Here is a 15,458-nt window from a genome sequence, read left to right as displayed (position 1 = left end):
ATATACATCCCAAAATGCCATTGGCCTTCTTGGCAACAAGGGCACACTGTTGACTCATATCCAGCTTCTCGTCCACTGTAACCCCAGGTCCTCTTCTGCAGATTAGCCATTCGGTCCCTAGTCTGTAGCGGTGCATGGGATTCTTCCGTCCTAAGTGCCGAACTCTGCACTTGTCCTTGTTGAACCTCATCAGATTTCTTTTGGCCCAAACCTCTAATCTGTCTACGGCCTTCTATATCCTATCCCTACCCTCCAGCGTATCTACCTTTCCTCCCAGTATAGTGTCATCTGCAAACTTGCTGAGGGTTCAATACACACACCCCCTCCAGATCATTACGGAAGATATTGAACAAAATCGGCCCGAGAACCGACCCTTGGGGCACTCCCACTTGATACTGGCTGCCAACTAGACATGGAGCCATTGATCACTACCCGTTGAGCCCGACAATCTAGCCAGCTTTCTATCCACCTTATAGTCCATTCATCCAGCCCATACTTCTTTAACTTGCTGGCAAGAACACTGTGGGAGACCATGTCAAAAGCTTTGCTAAAGTCAAGGAATAACACGTTCACTGCTTTCCCCTCATCCACAGAGCCAGTTATCTCGTCATAGAAGGCAATTAGATTAGTCAGGCATGACTTGCCCTTGGTGAATCCATGCTGACTGTTCCTGATCACTTTCCTCTCCTCTAAGTGCTTCAGAATTGATTCCTTGAGGACCTGCTCCATGATTTTTCCAGGGACTGAGGTGAGGCTGACTGGTTGTAGTTCCCCGGATCCTCCTCCTTCCCTTTTTAAAAGATGGGCACTACATTAGCCTTTTTCCAGTCGTCCGGGACCTCCTCCGATCGCTATGAGTTTTCAAAGATAATGGACAATGGCTCTGCAATCACATCCGCCAAATCCTTTAGCACTCTCGGATGCAGCGCATCCGGCCCCATGGACTTGTGCTCGTCCAGCTTTTCTAAACAGTCCCAAACCACTTCTTTCTCCACAGAGGGCTGGTCACCTCCTCCCCACGCTGTGTTGCCTAGTGCAGTAGTCTGGGAGCTCACCTTGTTCATGAAGACAGAGGCAAAAAAAGCATTGAGTACATTAGCTTTTTCCACATCCTCTGTCACTAGGTTGCCTCCCTCATTCAGTAAGGGGCCCACACTTTCCTTGACTTTCTTCTTGTTGCTAACGTACCTGAAGAAACCCTTCTTGTTACTCTTAACATCTCTTGCTAGCTGCAACTCCAGGTGTGATTTGGCCTTCCCGATTTCACTCCTGCATGCCTGAGCAATATTTTTATACTCCTCCCTGGTCATTTGTCCAATCTTCCACTTCTTATACGCTTCTTTTTTGTGTTTAAGATCAGCAAGGATTTCAGTGTTAAGCCAAGCTGGTCGCCTGCCATATTTACTATTCTTTCTACACATCGGGATGGTTTGTCCCTGTAACCTCAATAAGGATTCTTTATAATACAGCCAGCTCTCTTGGACTCCTTTCCCCCTCATATTATTCTCCCAGGGGATCCTGCCCATCAGTTCCCTGAGGGACTCAAAGTCTGCTTTTCTGAAGTCCAGGGTCCATATTCTGCTGCTCTCCTTTCTTCCTTGTGTCAGGATCCTGAACTCGACCATCTCATGGTCACTGCCTCCCAGGTTCCCATACACCTTTTGCTTCCCCCACTAATTCTTCCCGGTTTGTGAGCAGCAGGTCAAGAAGAGCTCTGCCCCTAGTTGGTTCCTCCAGGAAATTCCTTCCTAGCTGCACCAGGAAATTGTCCCCTACACTTTCCAAAAACTTCCTGGATTGTCTGTGCACCGCTGTATTGCTCTCCCAGCAGATATTAGGGAGACTGAAGTCTCCCATGAGAACCAGGGCCTGTGATCTCGTAACTTCCATTAGTTGTCGGAAGAAAGCCTTGACCACCTCATCCCCCTGGTCCGGTGGTCGAGAGCAGACTCCCACCTCAACGTCACCCTTGTTGCTCACACTTCTAAACTTAATCCAGAGAATCAGGTTTTTCTGCAGTTTCATACCAGAGCTTTGAGCAGTCATACTGCTCTCTTACATACAATGCAACTCCCCCACCTTTTCTGCCCTACCTGTCCTTCCTGAACAGTTTATATCCATCCATGACAGTACTCCAGTCATGTGAGTTATCCCACCAAGTCTCTGTTATTCCAATCACATCATAATTCCATTCTGCTGTGCTGAGGAGCAACTATGTTAGAGGCACAGTTCACATTCCATCATCCTCCCAGAGTACCAAAATGAAGTAGGGAGATTTTGATTTCCTGAAAATAAGGTTTGTGCCAACTACCTTTTCAATAAAACAGACTGTTCTCCAATCCCATCATTTCAGTAGGCAGATGGACAAATAGCCAGATTTAGTTTTTCTGCCTGTCAGCGCTATTCTACTGGCTGGATTACGCAGGAACCAATCAAGTTCTTTTCATAGCATCATAGTTAAACTTCCATAACAAGTAACATTTTAACAATATAACCAGAAATAGGATACCAAGCACTAAGAAGCAAGGGCAGGCTCCATGACATTAAATAGTTTATAAGTAGGGAAAAATCCTCCTAGCTGTACCTGATCCACTCATGAAGCAATGGGACTCTTAAGTTGCAGGGATCACTAGCCCATAGTACTTAGGGAAGAAAGAGACTTTGACAGTGACTCATCTAACTGTAGGTTGAATCAGCTACCTTTCTACACAGATCTTCTGCAAATCCCCTCCCAATTTAGCTGACAGAGGGAACATGAACTTGCTGAGAGCTCTGATGGGAAGATGTGTTGGAATACTAGGCACCTTTAGGACAGTTTAATCGGAAAGCCTTCAACCAGGATCTGGAGCTCGCTAGGCCACAAGAAGTTCATTCTGCATTAGTAGAATATACAGAATCCAGATCAGGTTGAGGATCTGCCAGAATCATTCCTTTTTAGATTGGTGGTTAAAGATCTTCTGAAATATAAGGAATGGATAATTCCCAAGTCTAGCTTTTCAGATACAATACTAAGACCGGCCTTGTCTTTGTACCTGAAGGAAGTCTAAACTATAGGAAATGAAGGCTCTCTTCAGGATTACATGGGCCCTACATAAAAGCCAGACAAAGTGAATCTGTCAAAGTGCAATGCTCTTTGCTCTTCAAGAGGATGACAATAACTTGGACATAAAATCTCAAATCTAAAAGGAACTGGCCACTAGCAAAAAGTTTATTAGTCGTTTATAACTGACTGGACTTCGGGTAGGGCGGCAAATGAACTCTTGACATGATAAATTAAAGTAGCAGGTCTATATAGCACAGCACAAAAGCAATGAGAATAATTTAAATCCTACCACCTTGGATTTTCTTTAGCACACACGAGATCAGAGAGAACAGGCAGACTTGAATACTAGCTCCCAAATCACCTAAATGAATCTGTATTCTAGTCAGCCAATCAACAGGAATATTGAAAATCCTTGCCAAGTAATCAAGCTACATACAATCAATCAAGTTGCATGAGATCAACCAAGGCCAAAGACCTGATTCCAGGCTTAGACTGACTTTTTGTACTTCTTTGTTTATCTAAATGCCATGACTAGAACATTGTGAACTGACCACAAAGAAAAATCTACAACCACAGTTCAAAAGCTAAACTGTGTGGGCCACACCTTCTCTCCCTCCTTTGACCACGTTCAGGACTTGAGACAACTAATTCCCTAGTACCCCCAACCTTAAAGTACAAGCATTAAAGGTGATCACAATCCATTGAGGATAACATCACTACATTTAAAATTATCAGGTTTTCCTGCATATTGGGAAGAGGATGTTGGGGGAGATTCACTTATCCTAGTGGGTGTAAGTCTAAACTTAGAGAGATCTGGAGCGATAAGGAAGCCAGTTTGAACACAAACTTCATCAGGCCCAGCATGTAGAAAGCTTCCAGATTTAAATGCCACTGACTTTAAATTTATCTAGTGTGGAGTGAAGGCAGCTTCCATCAGTTGGTCTATGTAGGAATCATGATTAAGGCTCCATGACCTCCATGGTTCTGCAACAGCCGGTACACCAGGCCCGGGGGCTGTCTGAGCTGCTCAGGCTGTCCCCGGGCCAGGCACACCAGCCACTGCCAGGGCAGTCTCATGCCCCCCCACACACACACCCCAGCAGCAGGAGTTTGGGTGTGGGGGGGCTCAGGGCAGGGGTGCGGGACTGTGCTTACCTGGGGGGGCTCAGGTCTAGCTCCATGTGCTGCCTCTGCCTGCAGGCACCACCTCTGCAGCTCCCATCGGCCGCAGTTCCCAGCCATTGGGAGCTGCAGAACTGGGGCTTGGGGCGGAGCAAAGGCAGCATGTGGAGCTAGGAGTTGGAGGTCGCCTATTCCCAGGAACTGAGTAGGGAACCTGCCCCAGCCCGCCAACCCACCCACCCACTTGCCCCAGAACCCCTCCCCCACAAGTTTTAGTCAAGGGTATATAGTAAAAGTCATGGACAGGTCACAGGCCGTGAATTTCTGTTTACTGCCCGTGACCTGTCCATGCCTTTTATTAAAAATACCTGTGACTAAAACATAGCCTTAACCATGATCTATGGTTGGCAAAAAGCTCCTGAAACAAAAGGCATTGGATAGCACCAGAGGGTGTTTTCTGCCTCATATCATCCAAAATGTCTGTACACAGCACTGGGAAAAAGAATATTGATGATTCCTGCCTAACACAGCCACTAACGAGCTCAAAGCCTTGTGCCCACTGGAGTGATGTCAGAAAGAGTTTGCTGATCCATATTGCCAAATAGATAAGTAAATGCTGATCCAACATATCATGGGCATTTTAGTACTACCAAGCATGAAAGTGCAGTTTTAGCAGGATTTGGCTAGCAAATGCAACCTAAGGAAAATGGCAAGAGGACCAGTAGCCAAGGCGCAGCCCTATGTGGCCAACAGTCACGCACACCATGGAAGCAGAGTTTGTGGAGATTACTGTTTCTGTGTCATGCTCTACTTCAGAGTCTCTGCTAGTGTATTTCAAACAGCTGTCTCTAATGTTCTGGAGTTCACAAGTCAATATACATGAAGATGGAACTTTAATATCAAACAACCTACTGCAGTTCTGTAATTACCTATTTCACCATTCTCTTTGGTTTCTGGAAAGAAGCAACTTGATGACTCTTTGTCAGGTAATCTGTTGTTCTACTGTACTGTGTAGTAAAATTCCAAAACTGGTTAGCAGTGTTCCCTCTAATTTTTCCCACCTATGTGCAGAATAAATTTTGTTATGACACACATCACCTTCATATCAGTGCACATAAAATCCAGTGGGTGGTGGGGCCAAGGGGTTCAGAGTGTGGGAGGGGCTCAGGGCTGGGACAGAGCATTGCGGAGCAGGGGGTAAGGGCTCTGGCTGGAGGTGCGGGCTCTGGGGTGGGGCTGGGGGATGAGGGGTTTGGGGTGCAGGAGGGTGCTCCAGGGCTACAGAGAGGAGAGAAGACTCCTCCCAGCTCTCTCCCCACAGCAGCACCTGGGCTGGGGCCACAGGATAGGCGCCACTCCCCTGGCCCACGCAGGCCCAGCCAGGATTGGGTTCAGGGAGGGGCATCCTGGCTGCAACAGCCATGCCGGGGCTGGGTTCAGGAAGTCCAGGCTGGGCCAGGTCCTGGTGGGGGGGAGGGGGGTGTCTAGTCCAGGCCCCTTTCAGGGGCAAAGGGGGGAGTGCCGCCCAGGTCCACTGTGCCTGCAACCCAACTCCAGTCCCAGCTGCAGCCCCGATCTGCCTTCATTCCCCCTCTGCCATCAGGCCAGCTCTGCCCCTAGCCCCAGCTCCCTTCTCTATTCTTAGTTCTGCCCCCAGCTCTGCCTTCATCCCAAGCTCCTCAGCTGAGCCAACTGTACAGTAATGGGGGGGGGGGGGAGACAGATTCCATTACTGGTCAGGGGTGGGGCTGCAACAGGAAAAATTAGGGCACCACTGGGTTATATCCACAACTAAAATGGAATTTGGGGGTGTTGGGGAGTAAGGTCTTATTAGGAGGACAGCCTGGAATCTAGGATCCATCTTCTTTTGAAATAAGCTAAAGGAAAGCCCAAAAAATGTAAACATGCTCATATTCCTTTCCTTGAACCATAACACAACATTTCTAAGTTTGAAGGACTCATCGTAAAAAGACTGAGTGGCACATTCTCTCTCTATTTTACATGGAGCTGGGGTTTCAGAGCATCTTTGTCATCTATCACACAGCACCAGCAGGGAGGGAATGGAGGCTCATCTTCTATGTAGCTATCAGCAATTGTTCATTTCATGACTAGGGGAGCAGCAAGATTTTGGTATTGCCACCTCCAACCACTCAAAAATCACAAGTCAGCACCCAAAAAATGAGACAAGATTTTAAAAAGTATTTGTTTCTTTTTATTTACTCTCTGAATTTTTTTTTTGTCATAGACTACACTCTGGTTACTTTTCAAGATTTTCTCTGCAACCATGAAGGGCAGACACTTTCATTAAAAAAAAAAGCATGGCGATTCTCACCTGATCTCATGCTTCGAAGAGCTGGGATTTAAGGGAAAAAAGCCAACTATCACAAGACTCACAATAAAATAGCACTGACAACATTGACTTGCAGGCAGAAAAATTAAATAGGGGAAATTTATTTTTATATTAACAGGGTAGGGTTTTGGTTTTTTGCCTTTTGATTTAATATTAATATTGAAATGTGATCTTTTACAACACTTAAAATGACCTAGCAGCAAGCTTGTTAGAGGGACCAAGTGATTTACCTCAGCTATTTTCAATGCTAGCACTTACTATTGCTGTGTATTTCATCATCTACTCCAGTGGTCTCCAAACTGGGGTGCGCGCACCCCAGAGGGTGCGCGAGATGATCCCAGGAGGTGCGCGGCAGCAGGAGTGCCGCCAGACAGCACTCCGCCGTTCTTTTTTTTTCCTTCGGCAGCAGCTCTGCACGTCCACAGCTGGTGTTCCCCTCCGGCAGCCCGCCTGCGGCTGGTCTTCCGGTCTTCTTCCTTCGGCAGCGCGCCTGTGGCAGGTCTTCACCCTGGGAATGCGCGAGCCAAAAAGTTTGGAGACCACTGATCTACTCAGTGCCAAACCTGTTGCACAAACACCTACTCAAACATTAAGATGAATATGGAGAATCCCAAATTGCTCTGGCTTTGCAAAAACAGAGATGTGAACTTTTAAGTCTACGCCAATTGCATCTATTAAGCACCAGCCTAGTGAAATAGGACTCTGTGTACATAGTCTTCCAAGCAGTGATACTGAACAATTAAGTTTTCTCTCTCAGTGGAGCTGGTCTATTAAACCACTTCTTTACAAACAAGCTCACTGACTGAACTACAGCCACTTTTTACAAACTAGCATATTTAAAAGGAAGAATGACTGGTTCCCAAATGTTTCTATTAGCGTATATGTATTTGCTGCAGCTACCTATTAGCAAATTTGCACTCCTGAAAATTACACCTCCCCCAGGGAACACTTCATCTCTTACATTTTGTCAGTAAGTGAATGTTTGCAGATGGTTTTGAAAACAGGGCTCTTTTAGCGTTCAAGAAGCCCATAGCTGAAAGTACATAGAAGAAAAGGATATCCACTGTTTGCCAATGACTCTGACACAAGGAAAGTCAGAGCTGAAAAAATAAGGCAAAGATAAGACTCAAACATTAAGAAGTTTCACCTTATGTTCAACAATCCACTGTCACTTATACAATCTGAATTAAAATGGATTTCAAAAAAGACAAGGAAAAAATCTGAATGGGCTTGATTCAGTTACTCCATTCCTGCACTTGAGACAAGGACAGAAGTGGGGGCAGGCACAAAGGTGGCTTTAAACCTGTTTTGTGCTCCCTGCATTCTGAAATGAAGGCCAGCCATCAATATAGATTAGGGCAGCCTCATGGTTGCCCCAACTTTACACACTGCTTCCCAGGGCCCTAGGAAACAGAGAATAATAATAGTACAATGCTCTTCTGATACCTACAACACGTCCCCTCCCTAAGCTGGGGGACTGGAAAGCACACATGGTATTGTAGAGCTCCCATGCCAGGTCTATGTAAGGTGGAACATTCTCTGAGGCTATTTCCACGCCTCTTAACACCGCCGGAACAGTATAAAGGGCTTTTGTATAATTTGAGAACAATTCCCCCATGACTTTCCAAAATTTTAAGGATTTTGGGAGTATAATTTTGTTTACACATGTTCAAAATGTCAACTTGATTACCATCTCACGTATTCTGAGAAAGTGTCAGGAAGGAACTAGAATCACTTATACCTAGAAGCAAATTTAACTGGAATTAGTGCACTTGAGCAAACTGTATGGCTATGAATTATTTTAAAGCAATATCACTACCTGTAAATGATAAATGCTGGTAATTCTTTTAAACAGTGTGTCTGGGGGGGTCTTAAGTTCAGCAAAGAAATATGAAGTTCCTGCAATCATTGCCTTGTTTCAAAATTCCCGCGCAGAACAATTCCACAGACTAGACCACCATTGCATATCATAGGAAGTATGCCTCCAGCAAGAGGAGCATCAGCAATGTTAGAGTCAAAGTAATTTGAGCCTAATCAGTTTCAGTCTGCTCTTCTTTGAGCCAAACTAGTGTGTGCATAGAGAGCCCTTAAAAGGTGAAATTGCACAAAGAATGAAGCCCCCTTCAGATTACCAGAGTGACCCAGGAGAGGCAGAAATCAGTTCCACATTGCTCTGGAAAAACTTTTCTGAAACAGCAGTAGCAACATGATTCAGCATGCTGAGGGAAGTAAATGGACTAGAGACAAAAAGAGAGGTGAATATCCCCAGAGACAGAGGAAAAATAGAAAGACAAAGAGGACAAGGAGAGAACAGGAGCATATAAACGCTTAATTTTAGGAAAGATTTTAGTAGGAAAAAATTAATCAATTTGTAAGCACCTAGAAGACAACTGAGTAATAGTAACAGCTAATATGCATTTGTCAAGAACAAGACATGCCAAACCAACCTAATTTCCATCTTTGATAAGGTTCCTAGACTAGTGGATGAGGGGAAGGAGCAAACACGATACGTCTTGATTTTATTAAGGCTTTTGATAGTCCCTAGTTTGCTTATGAGAATGTCATGTGAGAAATGTGTTCTAGATTAAATTACTATAAATATAAACTGGTTGAAAGACTGTACTTCAAGAGTAGTTATCAATGGTTCACTGTCAAACTGGGGGGACATATCAGGTGGGGGTCCCAAAGGGGTCAATCCTAAATCCAGTACGATTCAACATTTTCATTGATGACTTGGTCAGGCTAGTCCAACTCGTGGCCTGCAAGACAATTTTGTCCAGCCCCGAAACGTGTCCTCCACGCAGCAGATCTGCTCTATAATATGACACCCTCACACACATCAGATGTGCACGGTCATGCCAAATGGAGGACACCATTTTGTAGAGCAGGTCTGCTGCGGGACAAAATGGTGTCCTCCACACAGCGTGCATGCGAGGTCACACTGCCTGGAGGATACCATTTTGTTTTTATATGTGGCCCACAGAGGTGCTGCACAACTACACAACTCACATCACTGAAAAGGTTGGACCATTCTGGCTTTGATAATAGAGTGGAGAATATGCTTATAAAACGTGCAGATGAAACCAAGCTCGGAGGGGTTGCAAGCACTTTGGAGGACAGGATTAGAATTCAAAATTACCTTGACATATTGGAGAACTGGTGTGAAATCAACAAGGTGAAATTCAATAAAGACAAGAACAAAATATTATGCATCTGAAGGAAAAAATGAAATGACAAATACAAAATAGGGAAAAACTGGCTAGGTTGTAGTACTGCTGAAAAAGATCCAGGGATTATAGTGGAATACAAATTGAATATAACATAACAATGTGATGCAGTTGCAAAAAAGGTTAATTCCATTGTAGGGTGTTGTATGTAAGACACAAGAGGTAACTGCCCTGCTCTACTCTGCAATGGTGAAGCCTCAACTGTGTCGTCCACACTTCACAAAATATATGAAGGAATTGGAGGAAGTCCAGAGGAGAGCAACAAAAGTGATCAAAAGTTTAGAGAACTTGACCTACAAGGAAAAGTTAAAAAACTGGGCATGTTTAGTCTTGAAAAGAGACAAATGAGGGGAGACCTGATAACAGCCTTCAACTCTGTTAAGGGCAGTTATAAAGAGGACAACAATCAATTGTTCTCCATGACCTCTGAAGACAGGAAAAGAAATAATTAGTTTAATCTACAGCAAGGGATGTTAGGAAAAACCTAACAAGGATAGTTAAACACTGGAACAGGCTTCCAAGGGAGGTTGTGGAATTCCCATCATTGGAGGTTTTTAAGAACAGGTTAGACAAATATCTGTCAGGAATGGTCAAGGTATACTTGCTCCTGCCCCAGAGTGGGGTGGGGTGATGGACTAGATGACCTCGAGGTTCCTTCCAGCCTTATATTTCTCTGAGTCTATGACTAAAGCACAAGTATCTGTAAAATGACAAAGGAGCACCCTAAAAGGCTCAGATGCAATTGATATCAGATGTGTCATTTTAAAAGAGTCTCAATGGGCTGCAGGCAAGTTCCACCACAATCACTTTTCAGTACTGGCATTAATAATACACACAATGGCTGCCTCTTTTCCTAATAAAGCTCTCGAGCAATTTGAGAAAGCCCAAAAGGAATATGAGGTGAAAGTGAACTGTTCTCAGCTTGCCCAAACTAAGCATGAGCAACATGGTACATTATGCACCATCCCCTCAACATTTTTAATTCTTTCCCATTTTTAGCATTAGAATTAACCTATTATAAAAGCCAATCTTTCTCATAAAAATACAGAAATATTCAGCCTAATGCAGTAATCTGATGAACAGAACATTCCTTGAATGGTCTAAATATTCAACTAAAAATTACTTTTATTTTTGACCTAATGATATGAATGGCATACTTGTACCTATCATTCTAGAGCAGGGCACTTAGCTATAAGCTCTCATTTGGAAAACTACATATAAAATGCATAAATATTGCTGCTCTTACCTGAGACCAGGGGTCCCAAAGTGCAATTCATCCAGGCTACCTTGATCACTGCATCTTGGGACCTGTAGCCTCTTGACTATAATCTCCACATTAATTAGAATGATTGATCCAGGCCACATTACAGACCTCCATGGGCTGTTTTTGGTGCATACTTTTACCACCACTACTTAAGTTTCAGCTGAACACGTGTACATTTAAGATTCCATTCAAATCCACTCACTCAACTTGAATTTAAGTGTTTCTACAAATATAGGTTAAAATTGCTCATTCATAAGCCAACTGGTACAAATTCCTATTCATATATATCATGAAAAACTACAATACTTTAGCCAAACTAAGATATCCATATGGAGTTTTTCATTAAAAACCCACATAATGCTAACGCTATTTTTACACATCTTTTTCATGAGTTCATTCTCATTTCATTTCATGAAAAAAGAGTTAGCAATACTACTGCTTGCGGAACATATGAATGAATGAGACCAGAGACGGATATGTTACTCTCCTCTCTCCGTCCCATCAGATTAGTAAACAATAAATATTATTAGTTCCTATATTCACAGATCTCACAGTCCTTTACAAAAAAGGTAAGTATCATTATCCTCATTTTACAGATGAGGAAATGAAGGCACAGGGAAACAGACACAAGGAAGGAAGTGATTTGTCCCAGATCTTCCAGCTGAAGGGGCGGGGGGGTGGGGGAGGCACCAAGCCTCTTGAGTCCCAGTCCAGTACTCTGTCCACTAGTCCCTACATTACAGTGTATTCTGCCAGAGTTTCTCAAAATACTATAGGAGCCAGGTGACCAGTGAAAGTTCCCCACCTTCCTGGGGGCAGTGGGACATGGGGCTTCAGCCTGGGGGTGGTGGGTGGGCAGCAGGCTCTGTCCCACAGCCGCATGGCTTCAGGCTCTGGCCCCAGGCTCACCCCCACCATGTCGCCCCTGGCTCCCGCTGCCTCTTCCTGCCTGCACTCATGCAGCAGGACCCCAGGCCAGGACTCACCCCCACCCTCCCATCGCCCTGACCACCACTGCCTCCTCCACCCCCACATCCAGTCCCCCACCGCCCCTGGCCCTCCTGCCTCCTTACCCACCTCCCCATCCAGGATTTAATATGTCCTCCAGGTTGCTGGGGATGAGAAAGTCTGCTGTGAAAAGTGACACGAACAAATATATAAACAGCACTTTTTACTACAGCAGACTTGCTAGCTAGCAAGTCTTTAAAAAAAATAAAATAATCAACCAAAAAAGGCAAAACAGGCAAAGAGCCTTATTTGTATTTCTATTCTGTTTAGGTCCAGTAAAGAATAGGGACAACTGTACATTATTTTTATTATTGAGTCTATAAAAAACCCTACATAAATAAATTATAATGATTTGGACATATATATGTGCATATGTGTTTTTCCTAAAGTTAATTACATATTTTAGGGAAAACTGTCAGAGCAGCCACCAGTAAGAGTTGGTGGCCGCACCCTGAGGCCACCAAAAATTTTGTTGAGAGAACCCCTGCATTAGGCTATGTCTGCACTACAGACCTTACAGCAGCACAGCTGTGCTGCTGCGCCGCTTTACCGTCTCCCATGTAGCCACACTATGCTGATGGGCATAATTAAACCACCCCCAATGAGCAGCAGCAGCTACGTTAGCCGCTGTCCAAACCAGCACTTGGCAGTGAAACTTATGTTGGTCCAGCGGGGGCGGGGGTGTTGGTTTCCACACACCTGACTGACAAAAGTTTTATTGACAAAAGCCTCAAAAAATAAATAAATATAGGGTTAAAAAAAAAACACACCTTAAGAACATTTGTTTCTACAAATACATGTTCCATAAGCCCTTGCTCTTGTCCAGTAATTAATCCAATTTTACATTTTAACTTAACCAGATCAATAGCTGTCTATAGGACAGCCAGAAATCAGCATCTGTATAGGAAGAATTCACAGCACTCCAGTGAAACTAATTTTGTCAAATTTCAGAGTAACAGCCCTGTTAGTCTGTATTCGCAAAAAGAAAAGGAGGACTTGTGGCACCTTAGAGACTAACCAATTTATTAGAGCATAAGCTTTCGTGAGCTACAGCTCACTTCATCAGATGCAGTGAGCTGTAGCTCACGAAAGCTTATGCTCTAATAAATTGGTTAGTCTCTAAGGTGCCACAAGTACTCCTTTAATTTTGTCAAAGTAATCTTAGTCACTTTCACTCAACAGCAAGGATGGCAGAGAAAAAAATACTTCTGTACTCAAGTGCAATACCCACTGTTTGCAGCTGCAAGGGGGTGGGGAGGGAGAGAGAGAGAGAAACAGACAATAGAACAGGGGGTTCTCAAACAGGGGGTCACGAGGTTATTATATGGGGGGTCGCGAGCTGTCAACCTCCACCCCAACCCTGCTTTGCCTCCTGCATTTATAATGGTGTTAAAAGTGCTTTTAATTTATAAGGGGGGAGTCACACTCAGAAGCTTGCTATGTGAAAGGGGTCACCAGTACAAAAGTTTGAGAACCACTGCAATAGGGTGATGCAAAGAATTCTAATGCTGGTATCTCACATTAAGTTCTAATGCCAAACAGCTAACAGTTACACTCCACAGCAACTACCACACATGTACTTTTTGGTAGCCTGACAGACTACAATGCTATACACAAACTTGTTCACTACTGTTAAGCATTTATGTAGATTCATTTTTTGTTATGCCTCTATTCAATTTTCTTAAGAAATAATCTGAAAAAGGTGTACTAATGGAGACAAATATTAGTTATAACACTAAACTGTAATACTGCCACTTGGCTATTGTTCAGACTCAAAACCAAGTCCCTGAACTCAAAATCTAAAGACTATTATTTAAGATGAGTCATCTTTGGCATATTTCCAGTTCTGCTAAAAATCATTAACCAAATTGATCTAGCCTATACCCACCAACCAATTCATGGCATTTTACTTTAGTTGCTATTTCTCTTTGATGGATGGGAGCCATACCGGTGGTTCATTGAGGGACATTTAAAAGCCCCTACAATGCAGCTGCATCTATTCTACTAAGTTAACTAATGCAACTAACTAGACTGTTATGAATCACTACATCTGCACACAGTATTCACATATGGTAAGCAGGACTGCAGTTATGCAATATGTCCAATGCTAGTGCCGCACCCAATAATTTTAGCAGCAATAACTTCTAAGCACATAACCCAGAGGTCTCCTCACTGCTTCAAACTAAAAGCACTGTGAATGACTGCTTATGGCTAGAGCCATACCAAATTCATGGCCGTAAAAACGTGTCATGGACCATGAAATCTAATCTCCCATGTGAAATCTGGTGCCCAGACAGAGGCTCCTACCCTGTGCATGGTTCCAGCTACTACTCCTGGCTGGGGATGGGAAGGAACCAGACTTCCTCTTCCGCTGCAAGGGCCGCTCCTGGGGTGAGTCAGACCCACCTCCAAGTTCTCCCACAGCTGCAGGAAGCTCCAAGGCTCCAGCTGTCACCACCCCACGCGGGGACACTGCAGCTCCATCACCTCCATAAACTGGACATATGGTAACCCACCACCCATACACTTACCATGCCTGGCCAAGAGACTTCCTCTCTGCTCCCCAGCCCTGAAGACAGTGCCTCTGCCAGCAGCAGGGCACAAGTAAGGGTGGCAATCCCATGACCCCTCTACAATAATCTTGAGACCCTCCCACCCTGGCCCCCTTTTGGGTCGGGACCCCCACAGTTACAACACCATGAAATTTCTCGTGTAAAGATCTGAAAAACATGAAAGTGACTGATTTAAAAAACCCCTGGCCATCGAATTCACCAAAATGGACCGTGAATTTGGGAGGGCCCTACTTATGGCCCACCAGGACCCCGCATTTTTGGACAGAGGTATAACTCTCATATCTACCAACACCACCATCCCTCATATTTCTGAATAAGTCCAGAAGTCAATGAAGACCCCAGCTGACAGTTGGTAGCTGTGGAAACAGCTTTATGTGGCATAGAGCTTCCTCACAAAGCAAAAGCACTGTCACTTGAAGAAAGTTTTCCTAGATGTAAAGATATAGTTGGCATCAGAAGCAGCTGCAAATAGGCAGTGGGAAGTGTTCTATCATTGCCAGGGGAGAGCTCAGCAGTTGTGCAATCAACAGAAAAAGGACTTGAATGCAACAGTTCATGAGTAGCTGCATGGTATCTTAGTGAGCACTTCATCACTGTTAAGCAACAGTTTTGAACTAGACCCAGCAGCACAGACTGGTAGGACGATGTGGTTCTCTGGGTCTCAAATGATCAGCAGTGGCTGCAGAACTTATGGATGAAGAAAGCCACTTTCCTAGAATTCTGAAGCACTCAGGCAGGTCCAGACATGTGAGACCACCAGGATGAGAGCCCTAATACAAGTACAGAGGTATGCAATAGTTACCCTGTAGAAGCTAGTCTGTTACAGGTTTCTTGTGGGCCAGTTTGGGGTCAACAAGTCCCATTGTGGTGG

The 15,458-nt window shown here is 44.3% G+C and overlaps 1 protein-coding gene across 17 annotated transcripts in view; it reads right to left on the bottom strand.

Annotated features, from left to right (window-relative positions):
• The window catches only part of BRD4 (bromodomain containing 4), a 228,352-nt gene that overhangs the window by 193,793 nt on the left and 19,101 nt on the right, over positions 1-15,458 (bottom strand). For 11 of the 17 annotated variants that reach the window (XM_073319263.1, XM_078849691.1, XM_073319261.1 and 8 more), the window contains exons 2-3: positions 6,774-7,023; positions 5,095-5,226 (exon numbers count right to left, since the gene is read on the bottom strand). The exons of 3 other annotated variants lie outside the window; for them this stretch is intronic. The gene's annotated coding sequence lies outside the window, so the exon portion shown is untranslated. Of the gene's footprint in view, positions 1-5,094; positions 5,227-6,497; positions 6,519-6,773; positions 7,024-15,458 lie in introns of all 17 variants that reach the window. 3 more of the 17 variants (XM_073319258.1, XM_073319264.1, XM_073319266.1) reach the window with 3 other exon arrangements.

This window comes from Lepidochelys kempii, chromosome 20 (assembly GCF_965140285.1).
Source record: "Lepidochelys kempii isolate rLepKem1 chromosome 20, rLepKem1.hap1, whole genome shotgun sequence".
In the NCBI taxonomy this organism is placed as follows: Eukaryota; Metazoa; Chordata; order Testudines; family Cheloniidae; genus Lepidochelys; species Lepidochelys kempii.
This window is presented reverse-complemented; position numbering and strand designations above follow the sequence as displayed.